Source organism: Bos indicus x Bos taurus, chromosome 6 (genome assembly GCF_003369695.1).
Source record: "Bos indicus x Bos taurus breed Angus x Brahman F1 hybrid chromosome 6, Bos_hybrid_MaternalHap_v2.0, whole genome shotgun sequence".
NCBI classification, from domain to species: Eukaryota; Metazoa; Chordata; class Mammalia; order Artiodactyla; family Bovidae; genus Bos; species Bos indicus x Bos taurus.
In genome coordinates, this window is record NC_040081.1 from 67567640 (window position 1) to 67587478 (window position 19839).

The window sequence follows — 19839 nt, forward strand, 5'->3', positions numbered from 1 at the left end:
GTACTTTCAGCTTCTTTCAAAGCACTGTCCTTTATTTAAGTCCAGTATGCAAAACTCAAGACATAAATTATTCACTTGTAGAGAGTCACCAAATGATTAAATGAATATTTTTAAAAAGCGTCACCAAAATGAGTGGGTTTTTTTTTCCCATTTCCAAAAAATGAATCTTGTGATTTTTATAGGGGGAGACAAAATGCTCTCCAGGTTTAGGTAGAATAAGGATTTAGATAAATTTCCTCTTAAGGAAAATCTTTCTAAACTTGGAGCATCATGAGAGCACCCTCTCTACTCCTAGGATTTATGAACAGTACAGGGACAGACTTATATAAGAATACACACTAATTAAAATGTTATCTTTCATTTATATTAAATATCAGAACAGCCAATGTACAGAGATGGAATGGAGATTAGCCGTTGTTGCCTAGGGCTGAGGAGGAGAACGCAATGGCACCCCACTCCAGTACTCTTGCCTGGGAAATCCCATGGACAGAGGAGCCTGGTAGGCTACAGTCCATGGGGTCACAAAGAGTTGGACATGACTGAGCGACTTCACTTTCACTTTTCACTTTCATGCATTGGAGAAGGAAATGGCAACCCACTCCAGTGTTCTTGCCTGGTGAATCCCAGGGACGGGGGAGCCCTGTGGGCTGCCGCCCATGGGGTTGCACAGAGTCGGATACAACTGAAGTGACAGCAGCAGCAGCAGGGCTCAGGAAGGAGGTCAGGAAGGTGATGGCGTGATGAAAGAGTTCTAAAACTGGTTGTGATAGAAGTGCATAACTCCAGAACACACTAAATACCACTAACTTGTACAATCTAAATAGGTGAATTGTACAGTATGTAAATTATATCTCAAGCTGTTATTTTAAATTTTTAACTCTTTTCAAAACTCAACAAATCACACTTGCCGAATTGCAAAGTCCATGGGATGTATCCTCCATCTACCTCTCTCTTACCTAGCTGACTCCAATTAATGACGGTCCCACAAGGGCCACTTTCTTAACCAATTCTTTCTCCACAAATACAAAGATCAAGCAATAGAACAGGTTTATGAGGGAAGGAGCCAGTCCATTTTGTAAAAGAAAGAAATACTTCACACTATATTTTAATACAAGTGATTTTTCAAAACAATTATTTTCATGCCATACAAAAAAAAAATACTGATAAAGATATCTATTTATTGTAGCATTATGAGTTTTAACTAAGATCATCACATCTGGTCCCATCACCTCATGGCAAATAGATGGGAAAACAGTGGAAACAGTGTCCAACTTTATTTTGGGGGCTCCAAAATCACTGCAGATGGTGACTGCAGCCATGAAATTAAAAGATGCTTACTCCTTGGAAGGAAAGTTATGACCAACCTAGACAGCATATTAAAAAGCAGAGACATTATTTTGCCAACAGAAGTCCATCTAGTCAAAGCTATGGTTTTTCCAGTGGTCATGTATGGATGTGAGACTTGGACTATAAAGAAAGCTGAGCACCAAAGAATTGATGCTTTTGAATTGCGGTTCTGGAAAAGACTCTTGAGAGTCCCTTGGACTGCAAGGAGATCCAACCAGTCCATCCTAAAGGAAATCAGTCCTGAATATTCATTGGAAGGACCGATGCTGAAGCTCAAACTCCAATGCTTTGGCCATCTGATGCAAAGAACTGACATTTGAAAAGATCCTGATGCTGGGAAAGATTGAGAGCAGGAGGAGAAGGGGATGAGACGATAAGATGTCTGGATGGCATAACCGACTCAATGGACCTGAGTTAGAGTAAACTCCGGGAGCTGGCGATGGACAGGGAGGCCTGGCATGCTGCAGTCAGTCCATGGGGTGGCAAAGAGTTGGACACGACTGAGTGACTGAACTGAACTGACTGATGAGTTTTAAAGAATGTGTTACTACTCTATCAGTAAACTAGGAATCACCTACTAGGACAGAGATATAGTATCATTTTGGGGTCTATGAAATATATGATCCCTGGAGGGTATAAGGAAAGATACATCAACATTTGCATAATTTCACAAATATTCTGCCTCATGGCAATAACTAATACAATATTATAAAGTTTAAAAATAAAATTAAAAATAAATAAATACACCAAAAAAAAAAATTCTAGAACTCATATATTTACTTTAACAGGCTCCATGGATCCCAACCCACCTCCTACGGAATACCAGGTCTGTCTGCTAGGATACTTTTAAAGAAACTATACAAAATAATAAACAAGGGTGAATCACACACCTAAGAGTGCACTTTGTGCATGCTATTTTTCATCCACATGTACCACTCTGTCTATTTAAGGATCCTACTCAGAGGAACTCGTGGTGAAGACAAATTTCATCATCCTATCCTCAGTGCCTACGTGGTGCACAAATTAGGTACAGTTCTCAATAAAAACTTGCTGAATAAAAAGAGATTTCTTGCCTGATTAGCCCTACTGGCTGCTTGCAGCTGGGCTTTCTATTTAGGAACTTTTGGAAAACCTTTTTCCTTTCTGGGCTGGCTTAAAGAAGCACCCAGAGAGCAACAGAATCTTACCACCTTCTTCATCAGCCTAAGATGTAGCTTCCTTTTTACAATGAGCAACATTAAGGGTAGAGTAAGACCTCTGCATGTGAACTGATCAGGAACAAATATCTTCCGGCAGTCCTCCTGGGGCTATTACGAGATGTGCCAGTTGGCAGCCTCAGAGCAATTTTTAAGGCTCTCTAGAGATGAGAAGAATCAAGAAATGAGAAGAGATTAGGCTTACGGTATGTACTCCAAAAACATTTAGGGTAAAGACACTTAAAATGTTCAGGGAGACAGATTTTAACCATTTTTGAAATGATTGTGATTCTTATAGTCTATAATCATAGACTTTGTTTTGAACACAAAAATACTGGTGAAAGCCTTGTTTCTTAAGAACAGGTAAAAATAAACATAACTATCGAGCCTGAAGAAATTAATAATAATCATTTCATTATATAAAATAAAAAATAAATAAGTGTATAAAATTGATTACCCTTCTCCATTCCAGTAAATGTAACTAATTAAAATTTTCAAGTAAGACAGCTTAAGGCATTCCTATCTGAAAGTAATAAAAAAAAGAAAGGAAAAAAACTGGAATTAAAAGTCAAACCATGATCAGTAGCTATAATGTGATGAAGGCAATTTTATGGGGGATGTTTAGTTTCTAAATTACACATTTTTTTCATAACAATATTTTACAATGAACATGTGAAACTGGTGATAAGGAAAAAACTGGTTTTTCCTTTAAACACACATATACACTTTCCCCAAATAAAACAATATGAACTTTTTTTTATGGTTTTACAGAAGCTTTTGGGCTAATAAAAACTGCTCAAGCACTTTAGAAAATAGTAAAAGGGGCTTATTTAACTTATATGCAGAGTATATCATGAGAAATGCTGGGCTGGAGGAAGCACAAGCTGGAATAAAGACTGCCGGGAGAAATATCAATAACCTCAGATATGCAGATGACACCACCCTTATGGCAGAAAGTGAAGAGGAACTAAAGAGCCTCTTGATGAAAGTGAAAGAGGAGAGTGAAAAAGTTGGCTTAAAGCTCAACATTCAGAAAACGAAGATCATGGTATCTGTTCCCATCACTTCATGGGAAATAGATGGGGAAACAGTGGAAACAGTGTCAGACTATTTTTCTGAGCTCCAAAATCACTGCGGATGGTGATTGCAGCCATGAAATTAAAAGACGCTTACTCCTTGGAAGGAAAGTTATGACCAACCTGCTGCTGCTAAGTCACGTCAGTTGTGTCCGACTCTGTGTGACCCCATAGACAGTACCCAACAGGCCCCTCTGTCCCTGGGATTCTCCAGGCAAGAATACTAGAGTGGGTTGCCATTTCCTTCTCCAATGCATGAAAGTGAAGTCGCTCAGTCATGTCCGACTCTTAGTGACCCCAAGGACTGCAGCCTACCATGCTCCTCCATCCATGAGATTCTCTAGGCAAGAGTACTGGAGTGGGTTGCCATTGCCTTCTCCGATGACCAACCTAGACAACATATTAAAAAGCAGAAACATTACTTTGCCAACAGAGGTCCGTCTGGTCAAGGCTATGGTTTTTCCTGTGGTCATGTATGGCTGTGAGAGTTGGACTGTGAAGAAAGCTGAGCACCGAAGAATTGATGCTTTTGAACTGTGGTGTTGGAGAAGACTCTTGAGAGTCCCTTGGACTGCAAGGAGATCCAACCAGTCCATTCTAAAGGAGATCAGTCCTGGGATGTTCTTTGGAAGGAATGATGCTAAAGCTGAAACTCCAGTACTTTGGCCACCTCATGCGAAGTGTTGACTCATTGGAAAAGACCCTGAGGCTGGGAGAGATTGGGGGCAGGAGGAGAAGGGGATGACAGAGGATGAGATGGCTGGATGGCATCACCGATTCAATGGACATGAGTTTGAGTAAACTCTGGGAGTTGGTGATGGACAGGGAGGCCTGGCGTGCTGCGATTCATGGGGGTCACAAAGAATCAGACATGACTGAGCAACTGAACTGAACTGAAAAGGGGCTAGGATGAGAGTGGAGAGGGCAAGTTCCAACTTTTGTTAATGCTTTTTAACCAAAGTTCAAAATCTAACGAAGAAATATACATATAAGTCAAAGCATGGCCTGAGCTGAAAAGGACTTTACAGAATCAAGAGAAAAGAGCCATCACTTGGGATTAGAACAGGAGAGCTTGCAGATAAGGTAACATGAGCTGGGTTAGAGGGATGATCCCACTGATGAGGTAACAGTAACTGAAATTCAGAGTACATGCTCTGCCCCACAACCAATATTTTACATACGGAAAATAGTTCAAGTAGTGAACATACACCCCAAACTTACTTTATTTTTTATTTTTAAAAAATATAAGATTTGCTACATAAAACAATGAAAACTTTCCCACATCACCTAAGTTTCTAACAATTCCACTATTCCTTTACCATTTTGGCATGAATCCTGTGTCACTGTTACTATGCACCTGTTACTGCAATGAGATACACATTATCTTTTTCCTACGGATGATAATTTTGCATCTTCCCCATTAATCTCCGTAACTTTCAGAGTAATGACTGTCATCCATTTCTACTTTACGTTTCCACAATACTCCTCAAATAAATGGGTACTCAACAGATGTTGACAGATTAAACCTTGTTCTAGTAATTGGGACGACAAACAATCACCATCATGAAAGATGTCTGTGGATCAAACACTATTAACAATTAAGTCACATTTTTGTACACAGAACAAAAAGCAACTAGATTAATATACCTTCCCCTAGACACTAAACCAACTGCTGGTGTTTGGTGTAACTTGTTCAGAAAGGTGTTTTTAAAAATAAATAAGCCTCTCAAGCAGCCTTTACAGAACATTATCTTTTTCTCTCACAAAGTCCTAAGTCAACAAATCCATTTACTGGGCACTAGAAATGTATTAGGTGACAGAGTGTATCTGCACAGAAATAGAGGACAGTCCTAGTTCCCAGGGATCTCAAGGGACACTTCACAATTCAAGAAATGCCTTGGCAATGTGTATATTTAAGACAATGTGTTTAAAACAATGTGAAAAGCACACAGGAAAAATATGTTCTCCAGGAAACACAGCCTAGATATTTCAAAGATAATTCTGAGTGTTTTCTTTATATGTAATCTTTTAAAAGTTCCGGAATTCTCTCCTTTATTGTTTAAATAAGCTGGTAAGTGAACAAAAACAGAATTTTGGAAACTTGCTTTAATCTTCTACTTTCTATTATGAGATGGAAAGGAAGATTATGCTAGCCAGCTTGCCTGACATACTTATCAAAGGAAAGGAGAAGAAAGGGGACCATTATGTGTACAATGCCAGATACCATCAAGATTATTAGGAAAGATCACGTGTTTGTATGTCTACACTTGCAAAATTCTATAGGAAGAGTAAAGCATCTCTCAAACATTATTCTCTGAAATTGACTTTTAGTTTCCCAGGTATAGTTTCTCTGTTGTTATTGCTGAGCCTGTGAATTTATGTTATAATGCTTCACATCACTCAAAGTTACTAAACAGTTAATGAATACTTCGGAAAGTTGTTATATTGCTTAAACACACACACACACACACACCAACCACTGGGCCAGAAGTTCCAATAAATTCACTTTTCTAAAAAAGTAGCTTTACAAAATAACAGAATGGAAGAAATGGAGAAGGCAATGGCACCCCACTCCAGTACTCTTGCCTGGAAAATCCCATGGACAGAGGAGCATGGTAGGCTGCAGTCCATGGGGTCGCTTAGAGTCGGACAGGACTGAGCGACTTCCCTTTCACTTTTCACTTTCTTGCATTGGAGAAGGAAATGGCAACCCACTCCAGTGGTCTTGCCTGGAGAATCCCAGGGATGGGGGAGCCTGGTAGGCTGCCGTCTATGGGGTCGCACAAAGTCGGACATGACTGAAGCGATTTAGCAGCAGCAGCAGCCAAAAACAGACTACATAACAACACACCCACCGCAACTTTGTTTATAGGCTTGTAACTTGCACATGCAAGTACTCTACAAAGTATTGCACAAGAAGAAACTGTCAAAAATGAATGCTCATGAAAATATTCCTTTTCTAAATAAGGTTTCTAACAAGGATGTACTGTTTCTAAATGTAACTTCTTTAGCATGTTTTGACAGGTATGTGTATTAGTCGCTCAGTCGTGTCCGATTCTTGGCGACCCCATGGACTGGAGCCCGTCAGGCTCCTCTATCTGTGGAATTCTCCAGGCAAGAATACTGGAGTGGGTTGCCAGTCCCTTCTCCAGGGATTGACAGGTATAGAATAGCACTAATGCTTAAGATGGAGGGGGAAAAATTTCTTGTTTATCAATAGTACAAGCTGCTGTTACTAACTATAATGTCTATGGGTTCGGTAGCAGAAACTAACTTTACGGAAGGTATCTGCTGGACAGAATAGTTAAACTAACTTTATTTCTATCGAAATTCTATTTTTTCCGCCTAATCCTATAGACCCTAGCAATCTGAAGTTTTTTGTTTTGCAACGTTTCTTTTTCCTTCCAAAAGAATCTCCGCCAGTCAGTCGAGGTAACACTTTCCACAGTTCAAAGGTGAAGGCAAATTCTCACTACAAAGAGCTCTTGCTCCTCATCAGCACCCCTGTTTTTTTTTTTTTTTCCAAATTATCTTGACCTAAAAGGGAACGACAGAGGATGAGACGGCTGGATGGCATCACCGACTCGATGGACGTGAGTTTGAGTGAACTCCGGGAGTTGGTGATGGACAGGGAGGCCTGGCATGCTGCAGTTCATGGGGTCGCAAAGAGTCGGACACGACTGAGCGACTGAACTGAACTGAAGAGAGGTTAATGCTCCCTTACAGTGCAAATCCACAAAAGAAACGATTTTAGATGCCAGGAATGAAACTAGGATGGGAGGAAAAGTCCGACAGCAATCAAGAACCATTTCGTCCTAGAAGTGAGCCTTTCCAAAACGCAGGAAACGATGTTTTGCCCAAAGAACCTGCCGCCCGGAAGCCATAACTTCCATCAATAGGCAAAGAAAAGTTACAAAGAAGAGCTCAGCACCCAGGCAGCCTGCGCGGGTGCGGAGACGGGAGAGCTGCAAAGACGCTCCCTGGCCCCGACGGGCGGCGGCTGCGGGGTCGGTGGGGGTAGACTCCGGCTCAGGCAGGCACGGAGTCTAGGGGTGCGCCGCCGGCCCGGAGCAGCGCGGGCACGGCGCCCGCATCCGCACCCCTCCCCACGACCGCGAGCAGTGGGCGGAGAGACCAGAGCAGAGGAAAAGCAGGACAATGCTGGGCCCGGCTGGCGACTCTGCACTCTCCGTGGTCCCCAGCGCCCCTTCTCGCCCGGGGTCGCCAAGCTGCCGCGCTGTTTGCTTCCCAGCTCTGCCTTCAGGGCCAGGGAGGCAGAGCGGTGGCAGCCGACCTCCCTCCGCCGCGCCGCCTTCCTCCCCGCGGGGCGGCTCCCGCGAGTCCGCGAGGACGCGGCGCGCGCGAGCAGAATTGGGCGCGCGAGGGGAAGGGGACGCGCAAGGAAGCAGCGCGCGCACCGGGAGCCGGGCGCGCGGGGGAGCCAAGCGCTCGGCGCTCCCCGAGGACCAGCTGCCGCTCCGGCGAGTTTTCGGTTGAGACGGGGACTGCGGTGCGGCTTAGTGTCCGTTACGGGTCTTGGCCCGGGCGGCGCAGATTGCCAGCCATCCTGGCCCGCCTCCCCTCTCGGCCCCCATCAGAAAGCGGGCGAGGGCCGGCGATCTCGTCTCCCGCCGGGGCTGCGGCCGCCAGCCGGCGGGCATCCCGGCGCCCGCCTCTGGAGCTGGAAGAGAAAGTGAAATGAAGCGCCTTTCCCCAGGCAACACCTACCCGTCCCCAGTCCAAGTGCAGCTGCCTCGCTCCTCAGGCGCCGCCGGTCCCCGCCCTCGGGCCCCAGACTTCGTTCTCTTGACAATGGCGCGTCCCCTTTAAGGAATAATCCGATCGGAACCGATCTGTGGTTAAACCTCCCTCCGACTCCAGATTTTAACCGGATTTCTCTCTCTCTCTCTCCCCCAAGAGCCCGACGGGCGCCCGGCGGTGCTGCGAGCTCTTCCCACCTCTTCCCCGCCCCGCCTACCCCCTGGTCTTCCTGATTGGCGAGAAACACTACAACAGGAACAGCAGTTCTCACACGCCACTGGCCAGTGCAGCCGCCGCTCAGAGTTACCCCCGCCTTCACCCCGCCCCTTTTCCTGGGTTGGTCCTACCTCTAATCATTCTCTGTCTTCTACTCCGTCGTTGCTTTGGAGAACTGGCAGTCAAGGCTTACCCTCCCGCCTCCGGAAAGCGAACTTTATTTTTATTGGTAAAAAGACATCTTCCTGTGCACCTGATTGGACAAGGAAGGAGTTAGTCTGCACGCCCCTTACCCATTATTGCTCTCTCTACACGGGTTTGAGAAACACGACCGCAAAGTCCTCCTCCCCACTTTGCCTAGTTCGAAGCGCCTTTCCCTTTAAATGTTGGTAGGGGTCGTAGACAAACTCATAGTCTGTGTTGGGGAAAGACGGAAAGGGAGAGGAGAAAATTTCAAAATCTCCTGATGACTTTGGAGCTGGGATCCAGCGGAATCTCATCCTTCGGTCTACTGAATGGAGTGGTTAGAATGAGCAAGAATACCTGCAATTCTAGTACTCACTCTTGAGATGTAATCAACAAGTTTTCACTCACTGTCCACTCTACTCCTACTGTCGATCCCACTGTCATTTTGCTACCCCAAAGAGCTTTAATAAAGATATCTGCAAACCTAGGGGTGCCCTTGTTTGTTCCACAATCGTTCGTTTAAATCGCTTCTATTTAAAGCTCCGTTTAATTCATATGCTCTGTTGTTATCTCGGGTTTGTCACGAGATCTAAGTTACTCTTCTGAAAAGATTGAATAGATGCCCATCCAGCGTGCCATCCTCCAAAGTTGAAGAAGTCCTTACCTCTTGCTAGAACTGCGTAAGGGAGCCTGGGTTGAGCCCAATTGGGCACCAGAAGGTTATTCCTTGAGAGAATTGGGGGAGTCTGGCACCGGAAGCTTAACCCTGCAGCAAAACCTCACGCATGGAAAAAGGAGGAATTCTTCGGCAGCCTGGTAAGGTCTGTGTTAGGAGCTCCCCAGTTTCCCATAGGAACTGTAAGAACCGGAAGGATTGTACCTACTAAGATTCGGTACTCAAGTGCTTTGGTACCTATCTATGAATGTTAGGGAGAAATAGTTAAATGTCTGCCTCCCTTTGCCAATGAACTTAGAGAGACTTTGGACCTCAGGATGTTTAGTATATTTGCAGTGAGAGCCCAGCGGAAACAAGCGGTGCCAAGAAAGTGGCAGCGCTTGGCAGTACCCCAGAAGGGATTTAGGACCAGAAAGAGGGAGATAAACAGTGGCAGCCCACTCCAGTGTTCTTGCCTGGAGAATCCCAGGGACGGGGGAGCCTGGTGGGCTGCCGTCTATGGGGTCGCACAGAGTCGGACACGACTGAAGTGACTTAGCATTGCATAGTAGATAGGAATTTTCGGAGAAGTTCAGGGGGAAATCTCCTGGAAATACCCTAAATATGGAAGAGTGAGAAAAGGGAAAGGTTGTAGGTGGTTTAGGTGTTTCTATTAGAGGCAAGAGACAAGGAAATAACCTGGATTATATTTATATGGCCTTCACAGGTTTTTTTTTTTTTTTTTTTTTAATCAAGATCCAGGTTAAGTTTTCAAGTTCTTTGTAAATCTCTTGCTTCATGAGGCCAAGAGTATTTTGTTACACTAGCACATTGGGCTCATAACTCCAGAAAGCAGTCTACAGTAACCTCTGGATTCTTTTCCTTACACCTAACCAACCATGATCATCACCTAACAAATGTAATTTATATTGTTTTCTCTCTATTTCACACTTGCCCACAATAGGTTTATTTATTACTTTTTTAGCCTATACACCCAGACTCCTGGTAATAATACTGCTATTGGTATTTTACACTGAGGAAGAATTTAGAAAATCTACAAACCTGCATATGCAGGTCATTCTTAAGAATGTTCTGTGTTATTGAACACAGCTCCAATTCTAACCCCAGAGAAACTGATAATTTGCCCTTTTATCTTCAGAAGGACTTTATATTTCCCACATTTGTTTCCCATCTCTAAGCCAGATACCCATTCTTCAAAAAGAAATATTCCAGACTTCCCTGGTGGTCCAATGGTTAAGATTCCACCTGTCAATGCAGGGGACACAGATTCTGTTTTTGGTCTGGGGAAATTCCACCGCCGAGGAGCAACAAAGTCCTTCTGCCACAACTATTGAGCCCACAATGCTCAGCTACTAAGCCTGCACACCTAGAGCCCATGCTCGGCAACAAAAGAAGTCATTGCAATGAGAAGCCCCGCACCACAATGGCAGGTAGCCCCCTACTTGCAGCAACTAGAGAAAGCCCCTGTACAGCAACGAAGACCCAGCACAGCCATAAAAAATATTCCCCCAATTTATGCCAGTATGACCAAAGCTTTTCAACATCCTTGTATATAGATCTTTGTTAAAAACTTTTAAAGGGATCCCCTGGTGACTCAGTCAGTAAAGAGACTTCCCGCATTGTGGGAGACCTGGGTTCAGTCCCTGGGCCGGGAAGATCCCGAAGGAAATGGCAACCCATTCCAGTATTCTTGCCTGGAGAATTCCATGGACAAAAGAGCCTGGTGGGCTACAGTCCATGGGGTGACAAAGAGTCAGACATGGTGAAATTTCGGAAAGGTGAAATTTCACACATTACAATCTCTTATTCTCTTTTGTTTGTATATAAAGGTAAGCCAGTAATTTAGTTTTCCTCAGAAAAATTATGTTACCATGTATATGGCAAATTCTTTTCAGTTCACCATACATTCATATAGGAATTATTATGCACTGAGTAAACAACAGGGGGAATTAATGAATGTATCTCCATTCTCCAGAGAGTATAATGAATTTCCAAATTCTATCTGTAAGTGGCACAATTTTATCTCTCACCCAGCATGTAGGTGGATACCATCTATTAATCAGTGATTTTCCATAGTAAAATTAAGAAAAAACCCAGTCACTAAAAGCTATCTATCAAAATCTCTTTCCCCAGTCCTTTATTAGTATTAACAAGAATAAGACACATTAAAACAAAATCTGTTCATAGTAATTTGTTTTATAAAGAAACTTCAAAAAATATTTCCTGGATCTCTATAGAGGAGGAAGTCCTATGCATTCTATACTTCAATGTCTTCTTTTATAAAATGAGAACTAATATTCATTTAGAAGATCACTGAAAGATCTTCAGTTATCAGTAAAAGATTCAATTATGTTCAGTATGGTACTGAGGACAGGAAAAAAAAATATGATACTAATATATTTTCTAAAAGACTTCCAGTACTCCCCTACTTAAAACTCTTTAAAGATTCTCCAAGCACATATTGAATAAAGTCAAAGCATCTCAACAAAACATACAAGTCTCTTATACCTCTCAGGTTTCTTCTCTGGCTACTCCTTCATTTGACACTTGAAATGGCTGCTCTTTAGATATCAATGATCATGATTTTTCAAGCCTCCGTGCTTTGTGGCATGAGGTTTCCTTTGTGTGGGATAGACTTCCCTTCCATGCTTACCTGACAGACTCTTCCATCTGTCCATCAAAACCTAAAAGAAGCTTTACCTGTTTTGTGACACCTTCTCTGATTGTACCCACTCCCTGATTTAATTATTCTTATACCATATATATATATAATTTTGATTATAGGTATCACACTAAAGGGGCTTCCCTAGTAGCTCAGCTGGTAAAGAATCCACCTGCAATGCAGAAGACCCCAGTTCAATTCCTGAGTCAGGAAGATCCCCTGGAGAAGGGATAGGCTACCCACTCCAGTATTCTTGCCTGGAGAGTTCCAAGGACAGAGGAGCCTGGCGGGTTACAGTCGATGGGGTCACAAAGAGTCAAAGGCAGCTGAGTGACTAAGCACAGCACAGCACATCACACTAAAGACAGAATTAAAAATGTTTCTATTTCTACCTCTTGCACTAATCTGGTTTGTTTCCAACAGCAAAGGCCATACATACACATCTTTGCATCAGCATCATTTAGAATGATGCCTGACATAACTGAAGGCTTTTAATAAATGCATGTCAAATTGAATGAACAAGGCTGAGACTAAAAGGTTAACCTACAATGTGAAAATCTAATTAACCAGAACACTATTTTAGGTGTATTTTAATTATTTAATATTTTATTGTAAATCTATCTTATCATAATTTATTTTTGCGCTTAGTCTAGATCACTGGTTCCTAAACTTTTTTATTTTATGACCAATAAAATTTACAAGGAATTTTTGAGAACTGATAAAGGTTTAACAACTTTTTTATTTCATAAAGTAGTGGTATAAAAATACATATAAATAAATCATCTTTCTATTCTCCCCATTATTTCATAAAATAAGAATATCTTTAAAACCTAAATTGGGAAGTTTATTTCATAAAACAGGAAAATCTGAAAACCAAAAATTGGTTGGAGAGAGTTATAACTTCAGAATCAAAGTTCTTTGAATAAATTTGATAGTATAAAGAATTTGTACAAACTTCCAACTGAGTCTAGAAAACTCATTGCATTTCACAGTACTTGATCCAATGCTCCTTTTCATCCATTTTAAAAGATGGCTTAGAAATTAAAATATTCCTAAGATTTTCTTTTCCCTCCATAACGTTTATGGGGAAGAGGAAAAACTATTTGACTTTTTGTTAATTTTCACTCTACCCATGAACAAATATTAGAGCATCATAACTAATAGACTTGCTAGCTTCCTGTCAGAATTTTTGTACAGAAACTCTTATTGTTTATGGGAGGCCCTGGCAAAATGCTTCCTGAATTCTTTTTTGCATCTATCAGATCTTACAGAGTTTCCCTCCTTTCTTTTGGAAACTGACCACTCTTTGAAAACCATTGTTTAGAATGCTGCCCCTTTTTGTCAAAGTGTCAAACAATAAACATTCAAGTGCTCTTTTATAAAAAATTTTGCCCATATAATACATACATTTTCTGAGTTTCAAAAAATGTAGGTTAAGTGTCCAATAACCATCAATGAATATCATAGTATCTATCCTGTATCACAGTTATTGTAATGATGCTATAAGCCATATTAAAGCACATGGAGAAATGTTTGTGTTAGAGTAAGTCAAATATATCTATTTAAATATATTTATTTATTTATATATAAAAGTGCTCTTTAAAATTGTGCAACCCAGTTGGATATAAATTATTTATGGTAGGATAGCTCATAATGGCTAAGCATCTTGTAGAAGAAATCTGATGCCATGGTAAAGGTCTGGAAATAACACCTTCTAAACTGAGTCAAATAGTTGATTTCTTGTTTCATGGAATATATGATTAATGTATCACCTATCACCTTCTATTAATAAAACATTATATTCATTTTGCATTCAAATTCTATACCTATTTTAGATCACTTAGGAGCTTTATAATTGAGATATTTTATCAGTAACATCTTAATTTTTTCCAAAATATTTTACTGCTGGTATGTTAGTATTTTACCATTTTTCTTTCCCTTTGTCACTACAAGGGGACTTCCATTCTAAACAGATTCCTTGTGTAAAAATGTGAATTTAAAGAAGAGATAAATTAAGGAATACTGACTTTATAAATCTGAGAAGGCAATGGCACCCCACTCCAGTACTCTTGCCTGGAAAATCCCATGGATGGAGGAGCTGGGAAGGCTGGAGTCCATGGGGTAGCTGAGGGTCAGACACGACTGAGCGACTTCACTTTCACTTTTCACTTTCATGCATTGGAGAAGGAAATGGCAACCCACTCCAGTGTTCTTGCCTGGAGAATCCCAGGGACGGGGGAGCCTGGTGGGCTGCCGTCTACGGGGTCACACAGTCGGACACGACTGAAGCGACTTAGCAGCAGCAGCAGCAGACTTTATAAGTGAATTACTCAGAGAATTTTTAGAATATTATTCAAATTAGATCTATTTTTACTCAGAAACAACTTCTCAGAAGTAAAATGCATAATATAAAAAAGATGCCAAGGGAATTCCCTGGATGTTCAGTGGTTAGGACTCCGCACTTTCACTACCAAGATCCATGTTCAGTCTCTAGTAGGAGAACTAAGGTCCCACAAGCCATGCAATGCAGACCAAAAAAAAAAAAGAGGCACCTATATTCTGTACAATCCTTTTTATGTACTCAATCACTAAAAATATCTTTAAATTCAGTAGCCAAGAGCATAAACAGTGGTTACTTTTCAGATTAGATTTTTATATTAAATTATGTAAAGGAATGAACAGTTCACCTCTCCCTGTTGGGATGGTCATCCAGTACTATGGTGAAATCACTTTGCAACTATCTTAAAACCTCATAGATTCTAACATGTATTTTAAAAGTGTTGCCCTGGTAAGTATGAATTTGTAACTGGAAGGGAATATAGTTACTTTATGAGAAAACAGAAATCCATTCCCGGTTTATGAGTTGCAGGAAAATTGATGGGAAATGTAGGCACTTTTAATTCATTGCTACCACCTATCAACTTATTTTCTCATTTGGGAAAGGAATTAATAAATTATCTAGAAAATTGGGAAATTGTTTGTGGGTTGGAGGGAAACAGTTATGCCATCATACCACTGGCAAAGGCGTTTACCATATGACTGACTGCCTTGGGGGTTCTGTCTGTTGACAGAAAAGCAGAAAAACAAAGGACAAAGGAAAGTCTCTTTAAATAATCCTTCCCACTAAGCAAAATAAATAGATCACTTGTTTCAGCAACAGAAGCAAACTGTTAACAATTGAGAAAAGCCACCTGCAGGTGCTTATGAACACAAACTGCCCCAGAGCCCAGAATTACTATTGTTTAAAAGGGTTAGCAAACTTTTTCTGTAAAGGGCCAGACAGTAAATATTTTTGGCTTTGCAGCCTATATGGGGTCTGTCACAACTACTCAACTCTTCCTGTAGCACAAAAGTGGCCACAGAGAATACATAAATGAATATGCAGAGCTATGTTTCAATAAAACTTTATGTATGGACACTGAAATGGAATTTCATTTAATTTTCATGTATCAAGGTGTATCATTCTTATTTTGTCCCAATCATTTAAAAATATAAAAACCATTCTTGGCTTGCAAGCCATGCAAAAAGAGGTATTGGGCCAGATCTGTCTATGGGCAGTGGTACTGATCTCTTGTTTAACATAACCCTAATTCATTTAAAAACATTTTGAGGGGGGTTGAGTACCTAGTATGTGGATTTCCCAAGTGGCTCAGTGGTTAACAGTCTGCTGGCCAAATGAGTTTACTGGGTGACTCAGGTTCAATCCTGGGGTCGGGAAGATGCCGGGGACAAGGGAATGGCAACCCACTCCAGTACTCTTGCCTGGGAAATCCGATGGACAGAGGAACCTGGCAGGTTACAGTCCATGGGGTTGCAAAGAGTTGGACAAGACTTAGCGACGAAACAGCAGCAGCAGCAGCAGCAACAACCCAGTATATGTTCGGTATTATGCTAGGCCTGGGGACTATAACAGCTAACAAGATAGGCGCAATCCCTGTCCTCATGGGGCTTATGATAAAATAACCGCACAAAGATATAGTTAGAAACTGTAATTAGTGGTTATGAAAGAAAAGTACAGGGTGCTCTAAACTGTGACTTGTAATCTAGACTAGGAGGTCAGAGAAGACTTCACTTTTGACAAGGACTGGAAAATTAGTATGAACTGACATAGTGAAGTGCAGGAGGGTGGGAGACGGGGGAGAAGGAAAATATTTCAGGCAGAAGGCACAGCATATAGGGAACCTTAATGGCACTAAAAAATCTGTCTGCCTGGAAAATACAAAATGAAAGGAAATTAAGTTGGAGAAATAGAAGTTAAACAATGAGTTAATAAGGATTTAAATTTGAGAAATAGGTAAAGGAAAAGCATTCAGGGCCTAGTAAGTCTTTCTTCACCCTAATGGTAGAAAGTGAAGAGGAACTAAAGAGCCTCTTGATGAAAGTGAAAGAGGAGAGTGAAAAAGTTGGCTTAAAGCTCAGCATTCAGAAAACTAAGATCATGGCATCGGGTCCCATCTCTTCATGGGAAATAGATGGGGAAACAGTGGAAACAGTTTCAGACTTTATTTTTTTGGGCTCCAAAATCACTGAGGATGGTGATTGCAGCCATGAAATTAAAAGACGCTTACTCCTTGGAAGAAAAGTTATGACCAACTGAGACACCATATTCAAAAGCAGAGACGTTACTTTGCCAACAAAGGTCCGTCTAGTCAAGGCTATGGTTTTTCCAGTGGTCATGTATGGATGTGAAAGTTGGACTGTGAAGAAAGCTGAGCACCGAAGAATTGATGCTTTTGAACTGTGGTGTTGGAAAAGACTTTTGAGAGTCCCTCGGACTGCAAGGAGATCCAACCAGTCCATTCTGAAGGAGATCTGCCGGGGGTGTTCTTTGGAAGGAATGATGGTAAAGCTGAAACTCCAGTACTTTGGCCACCTCATGCGAAGAGTTGACTCATTGGAAAAGACTCTGATGCTGGGAGGGATTGGGGGCAGGAGGAGAAGGGGACAACAGAGAATGAGATGGCTGGATGGCATCACTGACTCGATGGATGTGAGTCTGAGTGAACTCCGGGAGTTGGTGATGGACAGGGAGGCCTGGCATGCTGCGATTCATGGGGTGGCAAAGAGTCAGACACGAATGAGCGACTGAACTGAACTGAACTGAAGTCTTTCTTCAAAGTCCTAGAAAACCTTCAAAGCTTTAAGTCAAAGCCATAACATGGTCAGATTTTCATTTTTCAAAGATCACTCATTACAGTGTGGACAAAATTAATGAGGGAAAACCATAATGACTGCAATAGTCAAAGGTTTCTAGACCCTAGACTCCATGCCCTAGAGTCAGACATAAGTATTTTACCTAGTAAAGTAGTAATAGCCAGTATGTTCTTAATATTTTACATGTACATAGGTCCCCTACATCCAAACCTTCAAGTTGCAAACTTTCAAAGATGCGAACATGTGTTTACATGTCCAATCATATAAGCTGGTTCATCTTTCTGGCATACATTGTCACACGTGAGCATCCTCTACCAGTGGTGGTGCTTTTGTGTACTTTACAGTGCTGTAAAGAATACAGTACTACAGTATCTTTATTTCAAGCTAAATCTGTAAGAGGATGACTTCATTGAATTCCTTACTGTGGAACACAAGGAGCTTATTAATGAAGATATGTTGAAATTGGAGACCCAGAGAAAGGATGAAGAGAGACAAGAGGAAGAAGTAACTGAAGAACAGAAGAGATTCATGATGTGGAAAATGGCAAGGGGAACTTCTTTATCTGAGGACCCTAACGTGGAACGGTACACCAAGGTTGCAGGAGCTGTTCAGGATGAAGTCCAATGCTACCATGTCATCTATGATGAGAAAAAAAGAGCTACTACCCAGACATCACTCGATCATCTTCATAAAATTGTAGATAGAATTGAATCCAGCAAGTAACCAGAGCCTGTACCATCAGTGTCGTGCGTGAGTGAAATTGCAGCTTGCTCACTGTCTCCTATTGCTGACAATCCTTCAGCTCTACCATCGCCCACTTCTCTCCCTCCTCCAGTCAGTAACTCTTCCTCCCTGTTCACTCAATGCCAGCCCCTGTGTGTCAGCTGTTGTACTGTACTACTGTACTTTTCAAGATACTGTACTGTAAGATTTTAAATGTTCCTTTATTTTTTGCGCTTGGTTTTATGTATTATTTGTGTGAAAAGTATTATAAACCTAAAAAGAAAAAAGATCTTTACGACCCAGATAATCACGATGGTGTGATCACTCACCTAGAGCCAGACATCCTGGAATGTGAAGTCAAGTGGGCCTTAGGAAGCATCACTATGAACAAAGCTAGTGGAGGTGATGGAATTCCAGTTGAGCTATTTCAAATCCTAAAAGATGATGCTGTGAAAGTGCTACACTCCATATGCCAGCAAATTTGGAAAACTCAGCAGTGGCCACAGGACTGGAAAAGGTCAGTTTTCATTCCAATCCCAAAGAAAGGCAATGTCAAAGAATACTCAAACTACCGCACAATTGCACTCATCTCACACGCTAGCAAAGTAATGCTTAAAATTCTCCAAGCCAGGCTTCAGCAATATGTGAACCGTGAACTTCCAGATGTTCAAACTGGTTTTAGAAAAGGCAGAGGAACCAGAGATCAAATTGCCAACATCCACTGGATCATGGAAAAAGCAAGAGAGTTCCAGAAAAACATCTATTTCTGCTTTATTGACTATGCCAAAACCTTTGACTGTGTGGATCACAATAAACTGTGGAAAATTCAGAAAGAGATGGGAATACCAGACAACCTGACCTGCCTCTTGAGAAACCTGCATGCAGGTCAGGAAGCAACAGTTAGAACTGGACATGGAACAACAGACTGGTTCCAAATAGGAAAAGGAGTATGTCAAGGCAGTATATTGTCATCCTGCTTATTTAACTTATATGAAGAATACATCATGAGAAATGCTGGGCTGGATGAAGCACAAGCTGGAATCAAGATCGCTGGGAAAAATGTCAATAACCTCAGATATGCAGATGATACCACCCTTATGGCAGAAAGTGAAGAGGAACTAAAGAGTCTCTTGATGAAAGTGAAAGTGGAGAGTGAAAAAGTTGGCTTAAAGCTCAACATTCAGAACACTAAGATCATGGCATCCGGTCCCAACACTTCATGACAAATAGATTGGGAAACAGTGGAAACAGTAGCTGACTTTATTTTGGGGGGCTCTAAAATCACTGCAGATGGTGACTGCAGCCATGAAATTAAAAGACGCTTACTCCTTGGAAGAAAAGTTATGACCAACCTAGACAGCATATTAAAAAGCAGAGACATTACTTTGACAACAAAGGTCCACTTAGTCAAGGCTATGGTTTTTCCAGTAGTCACGTATGGATGTGAAAGTTGGACTCTAAAGAAAGCTGAGCACCGAAGAATTGATGCTTTTGAACTGTGGTGTTGGAGAATACTCTTGAGAGCCCCTTGGACTACAAGGAGATCCAACCAGTCCATCCTAAAGGAGATCAGTCCTGGGTGTTCATTCGAAGGACTGATGTTGAAGCTGAAACTCCAATACTTTGGCCACCTGATGCGAAGAGCTGATTAATTTGAAAAAAAACCTGATGTTGGGAAAGATTGAAGGCAGGAGGAGAAGGGGACAACAGAGGATGAGACAGTTAGATGGCATCACTGACTCAATGGACATGAGTTTGAGTAAACTCCAGGAGTTAGTAATGGACAGGAAGGCCTGGCATGCTGCAGTCCATGGGGTCACAAAGAGTTGGACATGACTGAGC

General features: G+C 41.7%; 1 protein-coding gene across 3 annotated transcripts in view; it reads right to left on the minus strand.

Moving 5' to 3' along the window:
- Positions 1-8590, minus strand: part of FRYL (FRY like transcription coactivator) — a 269105-nt gene extending 260515 nt beyond the window's left edge. For 2 of the 3 annotated variants that reach the window (XM_027544458.1, XM_027544459.1), the window contains exon 1: positions 8348-8586. The gene's annotated coding sequence lies outside the window, so the exon portion shown is untranslated. Of the gene's footprint in view, positions 1-8347 lie in introns of all 3 variants that reach the window. The other variant, XM_027544457.1, reaches the window with a different exon arrangement.
- Positions 8591-19839: the final 11249 nt, after the last annotated feature.